Raw genomic sequence first — 21041 nt, 5'->3', positions numbered from 1 at the left:
AATACAAAGCTAAGTGTAAATGTAGAGTTATAAGAAATTCATTCAAAAACAAGCTCCCAATATCTTATGCTTATTACACATATACATCTAGTCAATCTTTAATTCATGCATATAATTCAACTAAAAAAATCTGAAATACTTCATTACATTTCAATTCAAAGATAGAATAGTTTTCATATATTCACTTTCCCTTTCCCTCTCCACTAGTGTTAGACTTACATATTTAACTCAAGATCAAAAGGTTTTTTAGGCTTGTATTGTAAAGCTTGGGTTAAGGTGGGAGAAAGAAAACTTTAGGCTAAAAAACCATAGGCCTACTTTCTTTGAATTTCTTGGTCTTTGAACAAGTGGGGGCTTTTTCTCACTTGTGAGGCATCATTTTATTTTATTTTATTTTTGGAAACAATACTTAGCACTTTTTAGCTTTTATTAGGCTTTGCCTTTCATGTTTGCGATTTCCTTTTTTTCATTTCATTTTTTGTGCCTCCCTTCTTCCCAAAATCATAAAAATGTCCATACACAAGTAGGCACAATGGGTTAAGTGGTACAAAAGAAGGGATAATAATAATCAAAGAAAAAGCTTATTGGATTTGTAATATGGCTAAAATAAACAAAGAAAAAGATTAATATAAAAGGCTCAAAATAAGGGTATTAGGGATGCATCATAACAGGGTGGCTTGAAAAAGGCTCAATAGTCCAAAGAACAACCTAGATCATCTTTTGAGTCAAATATAGTTAAGATTTCACCTCAAAAGTTGAGTAGGTAAATTCTAGAGCACTTATTCATATCCTCAAATTTCATGCAAATTCACATCTTACAAGCTTTCACAAAAATCATAGCATTTTATATAAATAGAATATAAATATTTGCAAAAAAAATCATATCCAAATAAAAGCATGCTTAAGAACTCCTTTCAAGTTCCACTACATCTATAATTAAACTTCATATCATACTTTAGTCATTTTTGGAAAAAATATGCAAGCTAAACTAAGTGGTCATCATAATGATATATAGTATGTCAATTTGGTTTGAAAGAAAAAATGAGTTAAAATTTTCAAAAACATTTAAATATTAAAAGCATGTTTTCTCCCCTACACTCAAATGGCGCAATATTTTAAAACATAAACAAGGGAAAAAAAAATACTCCCTAAATTCTTTTAATGTCGAATTCTATTTGCATAAGGCATCATCCTTGCTTCACTTCATCCATAAAAATAAAACAACTTAAACAAAAACATTAAAATATACCTATCTTAGAAAATATAAATCATTAAAGTAAAACTTGGGTTGCCTCCCAAGCAGCGCCGATTTTAGTCAAGCTTGACCTTCCCTAAATCTAAGAAAAATCAATTTACCCTTTTGCAGGGAGTTTACCTTGTTATCTCTTTCTTTGTGGAATAATATAAACAAACTTGGTCTTGGGAGGTGTATTAACTCTCCTAATAGGGATAACATACATAAAATTTGAATTTCTTATAAGGTTGATATGATTGTAGCTAGGGGTTGCTAAATGATTCAGAAGGTCAGGAGGTTTATCTATTAGGTTAGACATTTTAAGGTTTACTTTTACCTTGATTGCCTTAACATCTTCTTCATTTTTAAGCACACAATACCCTTCAGATACAAATTGCAGTTTCTTGTTTTTAAATCAAAAGGTAAGGCTAGCATCATAAACATCTATTAAAGCCTTACAGTAAATAGGAAAGGTTTTTCTAATAGTAATGGAGCCTCATCATCCTTTATGTCTAGGATAGCAAAATCCACAAGGAAAGCATATTTACTAACTTACATCGGTACATTTTTCAACATCCCTTATGGCAACTTAATAAACTAACTAGCAAATTTAATGTTGAATTGGCTAAGCTTCAGCTCTCCATACCCTAACTTCATAAAAGTATTCATAGGTATTAGATTTATACTAGAACCAAAATCACAGAGAGTATTAAAAAATTTTGAATGTCCAATTTTGTAAGGAATAGTAAAACTCCCTTGATCTCTTTGTTTTCTAGGCAAAAGAGGTTGAAGTTTAGGGTTACAATCTTCTAAAAATGTGGCTTTATTTAATTTTTTGAGTAACTTTTTTTGAATAGGTCTTCGGGAAGGTGGTGCTATGTTGAAAAATTGCCTATACATTATGGCAATCATTATTTGCCTTGGTTACAATTCTTTTTATGCATCTTCCTCTTGTGGGTCTTTTTTTTATTATTATGCCTATTTTACTATTCTTTTAGGTTCAAGTTGAATGCTTTCTAGCAATGGTCTCCCTACTTGTAGTAGCATTTACCTTTCTTTGGTAGACCCTTTAAGATCTTTTTCAAAATCCATCTCATTATTCTCCTCTTTAGGGTCTTTTTCATAGGTTTCAATATCATTAAGGGCCTCTAATGTCATTGTGTTAAACCTTTTAGAATTTTTGTACCAAATCTAAAGAGTTCCTCAACTTCTAATATGTTTTCATTTCTTATGAAATCTACTTTAAGTTGTCTCACAAAACTAGGGAGGTCTACTATAATAGGTTCATCATTATCCTCATTAGAATCCTTCATCCTAGCATCTCCTAAAGAATAAATTTCATTACATCCCTATTTATCTTATCTTTTAGGGTTGGAGTCAGTATTGCTAGGAAAGGTACCTATAAGACACTTGGCTATGGCTTGGGCAAGTTGACTTATTTGGTTTCTTAAGTTCTTGATTGATGCAGCTTGGCTTTTAATATTGGTATTATTAGCTTTAATCAATTGGGTCAGTGTGTCTTCAAAGCTAGGTTTCTTTTCTTGGGATAGGTTGTAAGTTTGTGGATTGGAGTGGTAGTTGTTGCTTTCATTATTGGTGGGTTGGTAGTTCGATTGGGCCAAGAAAAGTTTGGGTGGTTTTGCCATCCACATTGGTAGGTATTGTTATAAGGATAATTGTTTGGCTTAGCTTCTTGGATGTATTGGACTAGTTTTACTCTAAACTGGAATCTACGGGTAGAATGGGGTCTTTCACAGATATCACAAGAGACAAAAGGATTTTGCATAGCATTCACATGGTTGGCTTGGGGTTGGTTTTCTAAGGCTTTAATCCTTTTGGTGAGGACATTTAATTGGGAATTGATAGAAGTAATAGCATTAACTTCAAATAAACCAACAAACTTTTTACTAATCTTTCTTTCTATGCTTCACTAGTAATTGTTCCTTTAATAAGCTCATTTGCTTTCTTAAGGGTCTTGCTCATATTTGCCATTTCAGCAACTGAATCTAAGGTGGTTTTCATGGATGGTGTAACACCATTGTAAAAGATTTAGATTTGAAGCCACTGGGTAATACATGGTGTGGCCATTTTTTTAGTAGCTCTTTGAGTCATTCCATCCATCATATAATGTTTCACAACTACTTGCAAAAAGTTGGTTATCTCATTTTTTAGCTTTGCCATATTGGCTAGTGGGAAAACTTTGATAGAAACTTTTAAACCAAATCATCCTATATGGTGATGGAACAAGGTGGTAACGATGGCAACCAACTTTTCACCTTGTCCCTAAGGCAAAAAAGAAATAATCTTAGTCTAACTGCTTCATTAGAAACACTATTATAGCAAAAAGTGTCACATAATTGAAGAAAGTTAGAAAGATGGAGATTTGGATCATCATTTGGTAACCCTCCAAACTACACAGAAATTTGGACCATTTGTATAATTGAAGGCTTTATCTGAAAGTTATTAGCTTGGAAAGCTAGCCTTCTAATGGATGGTTGAAAACCATCTAAATTAGGAACACATAGTCCCTTAAGGTTTTTTGCCCTTCATTGTTTGCATTAGCCATAGGTGTTGGTATAGGTGGTGATGATTGCTCTTTTCTTCTCCTAAAGGTTTTTTTTCAATTTTTTAATCAATGGGAGCTAAGCCAACACTTTTACATTTGCACATGTAAACAAGAAAAGATCAAAGAAAAGCAAAAGAAAAGTAAATAAATAAAAGAAAAGGTTTGGTTTATAAGAAATTCAAAAATCTTTATTGATATTGAGAACACTGCTATAATCCTCAACAATGGCACCAAAAACTTGATTGCTACTTTTCCTATGACTTGCAAGTACATAGATCAAGTAATAAAAGGAAGTATTCTAGTATCATCTCCTCGGGGATTATAGAATGTAATGTTGGATTGTTCACAATTACCAAAAGGGAAAGCCTAAGATCTTATATCTAAACAATTAGAAATTTAGGGTTTAGTTGCAAAGAAAAGTAAAGATTAAAAGCGATGTGTAGGCAGAGATCTTGACTTCACCAACAATCAATTGGGAAGTAAAAAAAGATTACCAAGGACTAAATCTAAGAAAATAAGAATTTAAAGCTTAGAAATTAAAGAAACTTGAGAACGCCAAATAATTGCAGTAAACTTGGAATAAAATTGCATAAAAAGAACTTAAAGAACATAAAAGAAAGTGGTAGCAAAATTTTGCAACAAGTAAAAGAAAGCTTAAATCAATATTTGATCATTACTTTTCTTATACTTGCAACTGCACAGATCAAGTAATAAAAAGAAGTATTCCAGTATCATTTTTTTAGGGATTATAGAATGTAATGTTGGGTTGCTCACAATTACCAAAAGCAAAACCCTAAGATATAATATCTAAACAAATGGAAATTTAGGATTTGGTTGCAAAGAGAAGTAAAGATTAAAAGTGATGTGCAGCCAGGGATCTTAACTTTACCAACTATCACTTAAGAAGTTAAAGAAGATTGCATGCAACCTTTTTTGTAACTAGTCTAGCTGAATGCTTCATTAGGAGAGTCCTTGAGCAATTGAAACTCTATGAATGTGGGATAAGGTGGCTCGACTATGAGTTTCCAATATTGGGCCAAATTTGCTCTTTGCATGCTTGCATCAAGGCTTACATGAAAATGATACTATGAGCATGAAAACCTAAAATCATGAAAACAATATGAAAAACACCAAAAATCATTCAAATTTAAAAAATTAGCACCATTTTTTACATGTAAAAACTCTATATATTTAGGTGCTATCACAACCCCAACACTTAAATTTTTGCTTGTCCTCGAGCAAAATCGCAAATGAACAAAATTAAGTATCAATAATCATACTTACAAAGTAAAAAACAACATAAACTTCCTATTATGAAAACAATATGAAAAAAACAAAAATCATCCAAATTTTAAAAATTAGCGCCATTTTTTACATGTAAAAACTTTATATATTTAGGTGTTATCACAACCCCACACTTAAATCTTTACTTGTACTCAAGAAAAACCTTAAATCAACAAAATTAAGTATTAATAATCATAATTGCAAAAGTCTTCTCCAAAATCTTCTCTTTTGATCCTCAACAAATGATCTGCTATATGGTTTTACAACCTTTTTTTCTCTTTTATTTTCAAGTCAAACTTTTGTAACAACACCACCCACCTAATCAATCATGGTTTTGCAACCCTTTTTTGTATTAGATATTTGATAGCTGCATGATCTGTGTACACAACCACTTTCATCCTCATCAAATAAGGTCTGAATTTTTCAAGGGTGAAAACTACATTAAGTAGTTCTTTTTCTGTTGTTGCATAATTAAGCTGGGCATTATTAAGAGTCTTACTCGTATAGTGGATAAGGTGAAAGCCTTGTCTTTTCATTACCTTAATACAACCCCTATTGCAAAATCACTTGCATCACGTAGTAATTCAAAGGTTTAGATCCAATCAAGCCATGGAAGAATAGGTGCAGTGATCAACTTATCTTTTAGAGTTTGAAACACTTTTGCACACTTTGAGGTGAATTTGAACTTGGCTTCCTTTTTTAGTAACTTGTATAATGGTTTAGAGATCTTGGAGAAATCATGGATGAATCTGTTATAAAAACTAGCATGCCATAAAAAACTTCTAATCTCTTTGACTGAAATTGGTAGTGGTAGTCTGTCAATCACATCTATTTTTGCCTAGTCAACTTCTACCCTTTTTGCAAATGCTTTATGTCCTAGTATGATCCCTTCTTGAACCATAACATAGCATTTTGCCCAGTTTAATACTAGGTTGGCCTCTTTGCATCTTTGGAGTACCCTAAACAAGTTAGCAAGACACAGTTCAATGTTATCACAAAAAACTGAAAAATCATCCATAAATAACTTCAAGATTTCTTCCACCATATCTGAGAAGATTGCTATTACACATCATTGAAATGTTGTAGGCACATTACATAAGCCAAAAGGCATTTTTCCAAAGGCAAAAATGCCATAAAGATAAGTGAAAGTGATTTTCTCTTGGTCTTAAAGGGCTATGGGTATTTGATTGTAGCTCAAATACTTATCAAGTAAAAGTAGTACTCATGTCCTACCAACCTATCAAGCATCTAATTTGTGAAAGGCAAAAAGAAATGATCCTTGCAAGTAGCTTTGTTTAACTTTTTATAATCCATGTAGACCTTTCATCTAGTTATAGTTCGTGTAGGGATCAACTCATTATCTTCATTGTCACTACTATCATACCTTATTTCTTTGGTACACACTAGACTTGGCTCACTCATGAATTATCTGAAATAAGGTATATAATCCTTGCATCTAGCCTCTTGTTAATTTATTTCTTAGCTACCTCTTTTATGATAAGATTCAAACACCTTTGTTGTTTAGTTATTACCTTGTGATCATCTTTTAGTAGGATCTTGTGTATTCATACAGTAGGGTTGATACCTTTGATGTCTGTTATTGACCATGCAAATGCCTTTCTATGCTTTTTTAGCACTTTTCACAATTTTACCTCTTACTTCTAGCTCAAAATTGAGGAAATTACAATGGAAATACTAGATGATTCACCAAGGAGCACATACTTCAAGTGCACTGGTAAGGGCTTCAATTCCACCACTAGAGGCTCCTCAATGGATGGCTTAAGAGCTATTTTCTCCTTATGTTATATTTTTGCACTTATTGTTATTACTTTCACTGCTTCATAATTTGGTTAATTATCCTTAGGTATCTTTATGGGGAAGATCTCTATTTGTTCATGCTTGCTCATTGTTAGTTCCCCCCTTTCCATATCAATTATGGCTTTTCTTGCCTTAAGAAGGGTCTTCTTAATATGATTGGCACTTTAACTCCTTTATATATTTTTAAGACCAAAAAATATACTAGGAACATTAACCATCCTACTTGAACTAAATAAAAATAGACCTAAAAATGAACTAAAATGATGTATGAAAGCAGGTTTGAAAACTAACAAAAAATGCATGAATTTAAATTGCAAAAGCAAATTAAAAAAATGTACATTACACACAACCTATAGCCTAAAATGCTATGCAAATTTAACGCTACCTAAGGAATTTGGAAAACTATTTTTCTACCTTAAAATAGACTAAAAAATGAACCAAAATGATGCATGTGGCCCTTCCCTAAAATAAAACAAAAAATGCAAAAAATTAAATGCAAATCAAAATACTAGAATGCATTAACACTAAGACCTGTCAACTAAAATGCTTGGAAAATGTAATCCTACCTATGAAATTTATAGAAACTATTTTAATACCTTAAAATAGACATAAAAACAAGCAAAAAAGGTACAAGAAAGCTTTGCTTAAAATTGACCTAAAAAATAAGCAAGATAGTGTTCAAATAGAAACAAAACAAAGGCCTAAAATGAAAATCTAATAGGCTAAATGCTATGCAAAATAAAAAAATGCATAAATGTAACATAAAATCTGAGCCTAGAATATTAAAATAAACATGAAAATGAAAAAAAAATTATGCAAGGTAACTTCACCAAAATAGAACCAAAAATAGTTTTGAAAACTATTAAAGAAAAATACATGAAAATGCATGGAAACCAAAACTACTTCCTAACCATTTCACCAAACATAAACCAACGTAACATTTTATCATCTTATCAATGCAAAAACATCATAGAAACAAGTACCAAAAACCACAAGATAGAACATAAAACAATAAGAGAACTGGGTAGAAATTAATACAAAGTGAAAGGGCATGAAATGAAAATAAAAAAAAAAGAATCAAGTCTCGTAGGACCCCATGAGATTTTCTCAAGCCAAGGTTAGCTTGGACTATACTCTTTTTCCAATCAAAAGCTTAAATATAAAACAAACTAAGGCAAAAAAAAAAAAATTAGAAAGAACCAAAGTTGGGAAAAATAAAAAATGAAAGCTAAAAATTCATTGCCAAAAATGTAAAGTGAACAAAACCAAAATGTAAAATTGAAAAATTTCTCCAATAATCTCATTTAAGCATAAATCAAGCCTTTATTAAATATGTGAAAACAAACTAAAATAATCCCTAAATGTCATAGGAAATTTAGCAAAGGCTACCTTACCAGTGACGTGAAAACTAAAAAGGAAGGAATAAAAAATCCTACAAGCAATCGATTCCCCATTTTTGTCTCCTACAAAATATCCTATTTTCCAGCCCTATCCTAGGTCATTTCTCAACCATAAATGGTTTCTTGAGCCATCGAAACCAGCAACCATGCTTGATTTTTATTTTTCGTTGTGTTCCCATTTGTAGCTTGACTTGTAATTTGTTCCCTTTGCTATCTCATTCTTTACCTATTCTTCTTAGTCAAATTTGCTTTATTTTTTAGCTTGTTTTTTTATCTCATTTCAGCTCTAAACTCAACTTGAAGCTCCTCCAAATTACTTTGTACATTAGCTCTTTTCAAGCAAGCCATCTTATGCAAGGAAAGAAAGCTCTACATGTCTTTCTTGGTGGCTCATGGCTTGGGGCTTCAGGGTCATTACTTGGCATCTTTTTCTTATTCTTCATGGCTTGGTTTTCTTATGGAAATGATCTCTCCTCATCTCCTAAGGGCCCCCAAATTACCTCGGTAAATTTCTTATTAAATTTACCATTGCTTGTATTATAACACTAGGTGCGAGCATGGTGTTTTAGCTTTTCCTATACATGAAATTTGGAGAATTTACATAGATAATCAAGCAAAATTATATCAAGCAAGTTAAAATTTAATTACATGATAATTCTAAGAAAAATAAAATTATCAGTTGATTAGGTGGTCAAGTTGACATGTCATTCTGCCTATCAGGTCAGCTTGACATGTCAAGTTGGCCCAAAAGTCATAAATACCCCTAGCTATTTGCTAGTAGCCTCTAATAGGGAAAACAAGACCATTTAATCTTTTGAACCTAAAAATTCCTTTAACATTTTATCCCCTTACCAAACAATTTGAGTATCAGACTATTCAATGTGATCTTGCCCGATCTAGTCGTGGAACTTATATTTTTTCTTTGTTTTTAAATTTGATTTTTGAATTGATACATGGTTGACCTAGTGTATCACAGTTGTTTGACTGCTATTGGTAGGTAAAATGATTGATTTACCCCTCTATTATCAAAAAATGGCATTTAATGAGGAGAGAGAAAATTAGACAATAAAAATTCAAAGCTGGGAATGCAAAGGTCATCCTCGATAACTATTCTGGACATGTGGCATGGTTTTGATCATTCATTTAATTCTTTTGTTGGCCATATAAAAGGCTCTTTGGGGCCTTCATCTTTCAATTTATAGCCTTCCTACTTTTATGCCAATCTATTTCTTACCAATATCCAAACTTTTTAATTCTCTTTCAGCCAACCTTTTTGTCTTCACCTAGCTTGGTACATTTTTTCCTTTTAATTTGTCTTCTAATTCAAGTTTTGATAGTTTTAAGGTAGAGCCAAATGGAGGTTAGCTCAGTTATTAGGGTTCAGATGATGAAGTCATTTTTATGATTGCAAGAAGGGATTATACTCGAGCCACTTTTTAGTTGAATTTGATGTATGTCATTAATTAGCAATGAGTTGAAGACAATGCTCATGCTAAGGAAGAGTGAGATTTTCATAAGGTGCATGAGCTTTGTATTGTAATAGATCATGATCTTTAAAATCCACTAGCCTTAATGTTAGAGGTTAGTTTGGCTTTTCTGGCTGACCTTCATTTTTATGTTCTTCATTCTTATTGCCCTCACCTTTTTTTTTCCTTTTTCCCTCACCTTTTTTGGCTTCTCATCCTTAAGCTTTTGCTTTTACTTTTTCTCGATATCTATCTAGGCTGACCTTAGATTCTAACCCTAATCTAGCTTTTGAGTTTAAGAAGTCTTATGTCCTTTGTTCATATTTTTTTCTATTTAAAGTAAAGGATATTCTTACTTTTGTTAAGATAGTGGCATTTGTTGCCTCCTTAAAAGATGATTCATCCAACAATGAGACTTTTAAGAGTGAGTAAGCTATAAATGAGCAAGTAGAAAGGATCAATCACGCCAATAAAAAAAGGGTAGTTGAAAGCAAGGAAGAGGTTACCTTAAGTGGTGATATGTATGACATCATTTCTTTTTATACCCCTTGTGATTTAGGCATAACCCCAAAGGATGTGATGTAAAGCTTAAAATGCAAGGCTAATATTGAAGACTACCCTAACATATGCTTGTTACATCACTCCCGTGCTTTAAGGGCCAAGCTTGATTTTTCTAAAGTAGGGTATAGTCTAATAACACCAACCACTGAGGACCGAGTTACTACTTTTTTGGATGCCGACAAGATTTGGGTGTACTAAGAGTTTGTAATGATTAGTTTGAGGTTTTTTTTACATTTTTTCATTGTTAATTTTCTTTTTTTTTATAATTTAACCATCACTTAACTTGCCTTAAATTTTTTTAGTACATTATAGGTTTTGTAATTCTTTGTAAAGGGCTAAAGTTAGACCAAGGCTAAAGTTAGACCCCTACCATTCCTTTGTTTAAAGAATTTTTTGTAGTTAAGTAGCATCCCTATGATAAGAGCTAGTTCTATGTAATAGCTCAACTAGCAAATAAAATTTTTACTAATTATCTGAGCTCAATAAAGAGTTAGAAGCTACTCTTCCTATGTATAAAGAAAAAAGATGAATAGGGAAATCCCAATGTATGAGAAATAAGCAATGGGCTTGAATGTTTTGAAGACATCAAGGTTTGTCCCTTAACAATCACAAAATTAGAAGTTCAAGATGCAATAATAAACCTCATCCAAAAGAGACAGTTGGTTCTAGATGCAAAAGAGCTTACTTCCCTTTCTATTAAAAAATAGGTCAAGTATTAAGGTAGGTCCAAGGTAACTTTACATGATGTTTGTTCTAAAAATATTTTCTAGCACCTAGTTTGGTTTTCTATGTAAATGTCTCATCCCAAATGGGAGATTTTGGGTTTACTCACTTTCTTCATGCTTTGAATTCTAAGAAGTGAGGTAAAGCTCCCATTCAACTCGAAATCCCCTAAAAAAGGGTCAAAAAATCAACCCTACTCCTCTTCAGCCTCCTTCTAGCCTAGTCGTGCTTTAAAGAGGTAAAAACAAATGGCCTAAAAGGAGAAGGTCTCTAAAAAACGAAGGACTAAGGCCTATCTAATTGGTTCGAGCACCAAGTTATAGCCTACCTCAAAATGGGTGGTAATAAATATAAAGATCGACTCCATAGAAACCCATTTGAGGACCCTGAGGTGGCCAGGAAGATCACCAAAATGACCCTCACCAAAATAGGTCAGTATTTTAAGCTTGGCCTATTTTTTTTTTATTTTTGATATTTTTGTTATTTTTGACAAGTTTGAGCATGGTTACTATTTTATACAGCTTCTAAACAACTATCTTCTACTATCTCCCACACAGTAAGGCAAGGATTGCTTAATGCTTATCAAGCCTTTAGCACTATTACAAAATCGAACAAGATCTAAAAGAATATGTTCAGGATCTACACCTATTTATAGAGGCCTATAAGAAGACCAAGGCCTTTTAAGCTGAGGTTAAAAAGGATAAATAAAAGCTCAACATGAAAGTTGAGGACTTGGCTTTTAAGCTCGAAGATATGTCTATATAGAAGGCCACAGTTGAGTCACTATAACAATAGGTTGACCTTAAGCTTAATGATGCTCTGGTTAAGATAGCATGGTTAAAGTCAAAGTTAAATGCTGGAAAGAAGACCAAAAAACATGTAGCAGATGAATTCCTAGCCTTTCTAAAATTTTAGCTAAGTTTTTAGTGCTTTTGACCTGGCAAAGGAAGAGGTTTAATTCCATTTCACTAACCTAAACCTTTACCTCTCCAACATTAGGCTCTATAATATTAAGTCTAGTAAAGCCCTTGCTACTGAGGCAACTGAGGATAAAGAGGATGTTGGAGCTTGAGGCTGAGGTCAACTCTGCTTTTGATGCTGAAGATTTTTTTGTAAACTTTTGTTGATGACAATGCTTTTCTAATTAGAAATGAAATTAGAATATATTTTTTTGTCTAAGTTTTAGCTTTACCTTTTTTTTTTTACTTCATAATTCATTTCTATTAGGCATAATTCCTCAAGTTTTCGCTCGAGTAAGATGAGCTAACTAATTTGATTTAACGAATTAACTTAAGAATCTATTAATTTAACTTGAGAATTTGATTCGATGGTTTTGTAAGTGTGAGCTAGGTGTAGGATTGTGATTGAGGTTTTTACTTTGATTTTAAATATGTTCCTCAAGATTAATTTTAGGACATTAGCAAATGTCAAGTTAGATAGCTCTTTTTACCAACCTGAGCCAAAGACATTGAATTTTATACTCTATTATTAGATTGGGTATTTTGCCTTTGGGGTTTTAAGTGTGAACTTGCTTGACGTTCGAGATCTAGGCCTCATTATACACCAAGAATAGCTTGAAAAAGTTTAAAACTTTTTCTCAACTTTGCAATTGCATAGTACAAATATTTTTCCACAATTATAAGTCTAAGCACAGCTCTACACCATTTCACTGGTAGTAAGTTTTGAGATTGTCTGCATTCCATGTCCTTGATATCAAATTACTGTTCATGTCCTACAACCTGTAGATTGTGCCATGGACAACCTTTTTAACTATGTACGGCCCTCCTAGTTTGAGGCTAACTTTCCACCTCAATCGTCTACTCCTGAGGCTTTTACTTTATTGAGTACTAGGTCACCTTTCTTGATATTCATACATCAAACCCTTTTATTATTAAAATTAGACAATCTTTGCTAATAAGCACTATTCTAGTTAAGGCTATGTACATTTGTTCTTTAGCCAAGTCCAAATTGGCCTTACAGGCCTCCTTGTTTCCTTTTTTAGATTCAAGCTCAACTCAGAGGCTTGAAAGACTAATCTTTGGTTGCCCTAAAATTTTAACTTGTTAATGATCATTTTTAATGCAATTTTACTCATATTTTGGCTTCTTCATTAGCATTTTTGGCAAAATTGCACCTAAATAGACATTATTCTCATATGTAGGTGCAAATAATGAAATTGAGGAATTTTGAACATCTTTTATATAATTTGGAGGATTTTTGGTGCAATTTGTTCAAGTGGCCTAAATTAGTGTCAAGAAGATACATTGACATTTAGGGAGTTTTTCTTAACTTTTCTTGCATGAATTTTAAATATTATCTTCATAGTTTTTTTTAGTAAAATGTATGACAAATATATTCATAAAATGTTTGAAATTTTTACAGATAAAAATTTTTAAAGACACAAGAGACATTAGTGTATAGAAGTCTTAGGATGTTGATTAAGCTAAGCTCTAAAATTACAAAGCGTCACAACTGGGTTGAAGAACACAAAAAAAAAGGGTTGAGCTAGCATTTTAGGAGGCTATGATTCGCTATTATTTTGACTTGTGGGATTAGCAATTAAATGTGAATTCGACTTGCAATCTATTAAGAGTAAATAGACAAGTACTAGCGTGCAACCCAATAATGAAATGCAAAAGGAAAAGAAGGCTTTAGAGATAAAACACCTCTGGATATTTTAGGACCTAAGGCTCCTTCCCTCTACCTATAAATAGGGGAAAGGGCTAGCCTGAGGGCAAATTAGATTAGGCTTTAAAATTTTATTTTCTATTTTCTTGCATTTACATTTTCTATTTTTTATATTTTCTTAGTATCCAAACAATTTTTTCCAGTTTTTTTCCATTGAATTTTGCTGTAATTTGACAGTTCCTTATGTGCTTTTTAGTGATCTTTAAGTTTTTTGCAATAAAATTTATATTTCAATCATTTTCTAGCTCAAAGTTGCTTGATTTCTCATTGATATTTAAACTATTTTGAATTTATTTTCTTTGATATAGTTGCAGTTCTTAGATTGAAACTCTACCAAATCTAGTTTGTTTTTGTTCATATTTTTTTCATAGATTCCTAATCCATAGAGTACAACATAGTTAAAACCCAGCTTCAAATTCATAGCATATCAATCCATATCAAAGTTGGAAGTCACGGTTGGATGCAAGTGATAGTGTAGGCCAAACATGAACAATTGACTTTGGCATGAATCTTTTCTCCACTTGGAGATCTGTTTGCCTTCTTTTCTCTTTAGATCATTAGGTTTAATTGTTACATGCTATATTTTGATTACTTGCTTTTATTTTAGTTGCATCTAGTGGCTGTTTTGATTGAAAATGATGAATATCTTCTGTTGTTGCTTAATGGTGCACTATTTAGAATAACACATTATTGAGCTAACTTTTCTTTTAATTTTCTATGACTTTTCTATTGTATCTTATGGCAAATTGGATGTTGAATTGATCCTTAGCTCAAATGAAGTTCCTTTCCAGTAGAAGGTATTAGATTAAAATTTTCTTTTGCAAGTTCATACATTTCTAGTAGATGTAGTTGCTACTATAGATTCTATTAACTGTTTGAATCATTTTTTCCTTCAAGTTTGTTTATGCAAATTACATTTTCATTTAGTTCTTCAATAATTCTTCACTTAGTTGTTCATTTAGTTTAAGTGAAAGTCAACTTGTTTCATTTCGAATTCAAACTGTAAGCTACATTTTAATTTTTAGATTTTTTTATTTCTTTTCAATTTCTACTTTACTTTCCAGACTTTGATAAATTTTGTTCAGCAGTTCAAGATTTCATGCAGCTCTCTCTATTTCAATAAAGTCCAGATCATTATCAATTGTTTTTGCATCATTTAGATTAGACATAGTGTCACAAGTTCAACTTCAAGTTTATAGGTAGTTACGGTTTGGTTGGATTTCATCTCATTGTGCAATTCATTTGCAATTTTTAGTATTTCAAATTCATTTTTCAATAGCTTCTTTGAAATAACTTTAAATTTACAAATTGTTTTCAATTGAGCATGTTCATTTGTGATGTACAATAATAGCTAGAATTTAATTTCTAGCTTTGCATATTAGTTACATGTTTGTTTGAATTTACTTTGCAATTTATTGGTTGTATTGCTAATCTAATGATGTTTTAATTTTCATGTACTACGGTTCTATGAAATTTTCAATGTTTTTCTTTCATTTACTTTGTTTACATATTGCATGCTTATATCTTACTAAAATCATGTGTGTTGTTTTAGTTGCTTTTTTTTTTTACTTTTTTAGTAAAATCATGCTTATATCTTACAAAAACCCTGCTTATTCTTTGATTGAACCAACTTTAGTAAAAGTAGGGTGATAATCAATATTTAGCTTAGGAATTTCTACCTAATCTCTGTAGGATCAACATTCCAACATAAAGGTAACTTTTACTACTTATCCAGCCTATATACTTACAGTTTGCCTATATCAAAGTTTTGGCACCGTTTTCGAAGATTAGGATTTAAGAGTCCTAGGTTAATATCAATCTTCACCATACTCTTCTATAGATTGGTTCCATTTCGTTTACATATCTTAGGCTAGAGTTTAGGCTTGTTTCGATTTTAGGTGTATATATATTAGGTTCCTTTGTTGATCAATTTGTTTTCCTTAGCTGTATATACTTAGGTTTTCATTTTTTAAGTTGTTCATTAGTTATAGTATTCTTCTGGCCCATGTATGCACTCAGTTAAGAGTCATGAGTTTATCTCTTTAGATGTTGAGCTTGAGGCTACCCGTAAGAGGATTATGAGGGATAGACAAACTGATCCTACCATCACCATGGTGAAGTAGGACACTAAAGCACTTACAAATTATGCTATTCCCAATCTTCATGGTTTTTAGCCAAGTATTAAGAGCTAGCTATACAAACCAAAAATTTTTGAGATTAAACTTGCAATCATCCATATGATATAGTAGTTAGTGGAATTTAGTCATCATTCGAATAAGGATCTGAATGCTCATATTTAGGATTTCTTTGAGATTTGTGACACATTTAAACATAATAGTGTTATTAAGGATGCTATTAAGCTTAGGTTATTTCCATTTTCCCTTAGAGATGAGCCAAAAGTTGGTTAGCCTCGATACCACGAGATTCCATCCACTTGGGATGATTTAGTGCAAACGTTTATGGTTAAATTTTTTCTTAGGCAAAAATGGCTAAGCTTATGAACGAGATCACTAATTTTGGCCAACATGAATCGAAGACCTTGAATGAGGCATGATAGAGATACAAAGAGCTCCTGAGGCAATGTCCACACCATAGACTATCAAAATGGCCAGAAATCCAAATATTCTATAATAGGTTAGTGCCTAACACTAGGACTATTTTAGATGTTGCATTAAAAGGTACTTTAATGAGTAAGACTTTTGACATAGATTATGAGCTTATTTAGGATATGGCGACTAATAATTGTCATTGGTCTAATGAAAGACAACATCTTAGGAGAGCTTTGGGGGTGTACAAGCTTAGTGAGTTTACAACACTTAGTACTATGGTAGATTCTCTAGCCAAATTTGTAGAGTTTTTACATTTTAATGTTACACTCTCTGAGTTGAGTCCTAGTCATTTTAGGATTACTTATACCCATAGTTCTTTAGCTTTGTGTGAGGTATACATGGTAAGTCACCCAAGAAAGTCATGTCCTAGCTACCACTCAAAGACAATTCAATTTATAAGACAGAACCCTAGGCAACTCAATAACCCCTATGTATCTGCATAAAGCCTAGGTTGGAGGAATAATCTAGCTTAGTCCATCAAGTCCATTAAGGTATTATAGTAGCCTCAATACAATAGACCATCTCACCCTTTTGGTTTTCAGCAACCTATACTTTATCAATAGCAATAGGCTTCACAACACCACACACCTTTATATCTATCTATGCTACCCTTTAAGAAAAAGACTTCTATTAAGGATCTTTTGTTTTGTAGGCTGAGTAAGAGCTTAAAAAGGCTGCACTAGTTTCAAGCTTTGATGGGAGATTCAATCACCATGCCTCCATGATGATAGGGGAGTTTCCTAGTTCCTCTCTTTTATACTTCATTGCTTTATGCTTACACATTAAGCATAATGTGTGTTTAAGTTTGGAGGCATGGGAAAATTGCACAAATTTGAAAAATTTTTCAAATTTTCCTTAAGTTTTACCTTGAAATTAAGCTAAACATATGGTAGCTTGAATCATTAGCATGTTTTCTTTGATTAGTTCTTCATGAAGCCAATAATAGGTAGAGATTGAGAATGAATATAGCTTTAGGAAAAGATTGAATATTGTGTGAAATATGAGATGATGCTTAAGTTTAGTGAATTCTTAAATATGGTTTTCATTTGTGCATTGATGCTTTGAACATTGAATTATATTTTTTATCTAGTTATTGATTATGTGAGCATGAGATTGCTTTTGCATTGGCCTTTGAAGTTGTGTTTCATGATTCTAGACTTTGTTTTGATCATCTCTCGAGGTGAAATCCTAGAAGACACATGACTAGGAAAATGATATAAGCCATCTTTAGATCGTTTGAACCTTTCAAGCCAACCTTGATACAATTCTTCTATAGTCACCCCATTTGAGTCTTATGATGCATTTTCTTTGTTTTGAAATGATATTACAAGCCCAAGCCTTTGTTTAGATATTTCTTATTTTTTTGGTCGCTGACCTTATATGTGTTAAGACATTCATGCACCATTTGTGAGTTATGCATTATTAGAGAGGAAGGTTGGAGCTTGGAAAAAGAATGGAAATATAAAAAAAAAAGAAGAAAATGTTGTGAAAAAGAAAAGAAAAAGCAAAAACAATAAAGTGGTAAAAAAAACAATGAAAACAAGAAAAGAAAGATAAATGAGCAAAATCAAAGTATGAGGGGTGATTCTTTAGTCAAGCTTACCTTTCTTACCTTGAAAGCTTAATGATGGATGATCTTAGACAAGTAATGCATTGTTAGGGTACTTGAGCCTAAACAACTTTTATCATACCTTGAACCTAGCCTTACACTACAACTTATTAATGTCTTAAATGATCATTGGTCATGTGTTTATCTACATTGGTGGAGAGAGATATGATAACCAAACTTATGGAGCTTGTGCATACTTTATTCGTCTTTGTTATTAAAGTTTCATGTTTTGCATAACATTACTAGATTTCATGCAAGGATATATGAGATGTGTTGCTTACTTATGAAACCATAGTTAAGAATGATTTTTGCCTAGGTAGATTCTTATATATCAGCACTTGTTCATGATTTTGCTTTAGTTGTATCCATTGTTCGATCCATAAGGCATTCATGTTGAATGAAGCATTGAGAGTATAGTATGATTCTTACTCAATATTGTTTTGCTTGAGGACAAGCAAAAGCTTAAGTTTGGGGGTTTGATTGCACTAAAATTTTAACTTTTTCATAATCATTTTTAGTGCAATTTTACTCATATTTTGGCTTGTTCATTGGTAGTTTTGGCAACATTTTCCCTAAATATATATTATTCTCATGTATAGGTACAAATAATAAAATTGAGGAATTTTGGACTTTTTTATATAATTTGGAGGATTTTTGTTGTAATTGTGCAAATGGCCTAAATTAGTGTCAATAAGATACATTGACATTTAGGGAGTTTTTATTAACTTTTCTTGCATGAATTTTGATATTATCGTCATATATTTTTTAGTAAAATGTATGATAAATATATTCATAAAATGTTTGAAATTTTTTGCTAAAAAAAGTTAAAGATGTAAGAGACATTGGTGCATAAAAGTACATAAGAGGTTGATTGAGATAAGCACCAAAATTACAAGGCGTCATAGCTGGGTTGAAGAGCACCAAGAAGAACAGATGAGCTAACATTTTAGGAGGCTATGATTGGCTATTGGTGGACTCTTTAGAATAGCATGTTCTTAAGCTAAATTTTTTTTTCAATTTTCTGTGATTTTTCTATTGAATCTTGTGGAAATTTGGATGTTGAATAGATCTTTACCTTAGATGAAGTTCCTTTCTAGTAGAAGGTATTAGATTAAAATTTTCTTTTGCAAGTTCATACATTTGTAGTAGATGCAATTATTGTTATAGATTTTGTTATATATTTGAATCATTTTTTTCCTTCATGTTTGTTTCTCCAAATTACATTTTATTTTAGTTCTTCAATCAATTCTTCATTTAGATATTCATTCAGTTTAAGTGAAATTCAACTTGTTTCTTTTAGGATTCAAATCATAAGTTGCATTTTAATTTCTAGATTCTTTTTTGTTTCTTTTCAATTTCTACTTTAGTTTCCAGACTTTGATAAATTATGTTCAATGATTCAAGCTTTCATGTAGTTTTCTCACTACTTGAATAAAGCCTAGATTAGTATCAATCATTTTTGCATCATTTAGATTAGACAAAGTGTCACAAGTTCAACTTCAAGTTTATAGGTAATTACAAGTTTGTTGGATTTCATCTCATTATGCTATTCATTTGCAATTTTTACTATTTCAAATTCATTTCTCATTAGCTTCTTTGAAATAACTTTAAAGTTACAACTTTTTTTTAATTGAGCATGTTCATTTGTGATGCACAACAGTAGCTAAAATTTAATTTCCAACCTTGCATGTTAGTTACGGGTTTGTTTGAATTTTCTTTGTAATTTACTAGTTGTATTCTCGATTTAATGATGTTTCAATTTTCATGTACTATGGTTTTGTGAAATTTGCAATGTTTTTCTTTCACTTACTTTGTTTACATATTGCATGCTTATATCTTACTAAAATCATGTATGTTGTCTTGGTTTTTTTAAAAAAAATTTTTAGTTAGACTAGTTCCATGCTTATTCCTTAATTGAACTAACTTTAGTAAGAGTAGGGTGATAATTGGTATTTAGCTTAAGAATTTCTACCTAATCTCTATGGGACTGACATTCTGATCGAAAGGTCACTTTTACTACTTATCTGGCCTATATACTTGTAGTTCACTCATATCAATTTTTACAGACACCATGACCTTTATTCTAAAAGCTAAATTAAAAGGAGTTTCTCCTATAGAGACCTTAATGGTCATCTTAAGGGCCCATAGTACACTGGGCAACTCGTCGATCCATTTACCTTTAGCTTCATGTAGTTTTTTCTTAAAGGCATCCAATATTATCCTTTTAGACACCTTGGCTTGGCCAAATTTGGTTGATTTCATGTTGATCTCATTTTTGTTTTCAAATTCATGCACCTTACCTAGCTTCAATAATCTATTTGAAACTCCTTGATTTCTTGCTTGTTTTTGCTCCATTTTTTCATACTTTCATAACTCATTAATCAATAATCCAATAAAAAATCAGCCATAGATTCAATCTTTATTGTTCTAGTTAATTCTTGCAAGTTGTGGCTAGAATCAAGTGGTAGTACAGTTTCAAATGTGATCTTAAAGTTTTGCTTGGATTCATCTCTCCTCTAGGAGATTTGTTTGCTTCTTCCAACCTTTGATCTCGAAGATTTACTTGTTATGTTGCTTATTTTCATTTTGTTGCAATTTACTATTTGGATGAATTATTCTTTTATAGCTCTATTTTTTTCTATTTTTGTCTAGATCTTGAGTAGCTACTTTAATGAGCTAGTTTTTCTATATTTTGTTAAGATTTTCTTATTAAATTTTGTAGTAAACTTGTTAATGAATCTTGCTTTAGCTTAATTTTAGTTCATTCCTTCTAGAGAACTATAGATCTAATTTTTCTTGCATGAATTGTTAGTTTCCAGCTTACAAAATCAATTTTGGTTTCCACTTTCTTTTGTTGAATCTTGTAATTTTTCTTTAGTTTGAATTCACATATTGTTCTTTTAGTGTTCTTTCAATTTACATCTCATAATCATTTGATCTTGCATGATTTAGAGTTAGAAATCCATGTTAAAGTCATAGCTCTAGATTTTTTTTTTTTTATATTCAATTGCAACTTTTCATTTAAACCTTGCAATTTTATTTCAAATTTTTTTCTTCAAATTTAGTTTTACTTTAGTTCTTTA

At 31.6% G+C, this 21041-nt stretch overlaps 1 non-coding gene across 1 annotated transcript; it reads right to left on the bottom strand.

The window, feature by feature from the left end:
• Positions 1-16231: 16231 nt before the first annotated feature.
• Positions 16232-16338, bottom strand: LOC149514693 (small nucleolar RNA R71). Its single transcript, XR_016328383.1, has one exon. It is a non-coding gene; the product is annotated as a small nucleolar RNA R71 (small nucleolar RNA).
• Between the last annotated feature and the right edge of the window lie 4703 nt (positions 16339-21041).

Source organism: Durio zibethinus, chromosome 15 (genome assembly GCF_047325235.1).
Source record: "Durio zibethinus cultivar Kanyao isolate XHJ-2024 chromosome 15, ASM4732523v1, whole genome shotgun sequence".
Taxonomy (NCBI): domain Eukaryota; kingdom Viridiplantae; phylum Streptophyta; class Magnoliopsida; order Malvales; family Malvaceae; genus Durio; species Durio zibethinus.
This window is presented reverse-complemented; position numbering and strand designations above follow the sequence as displayed.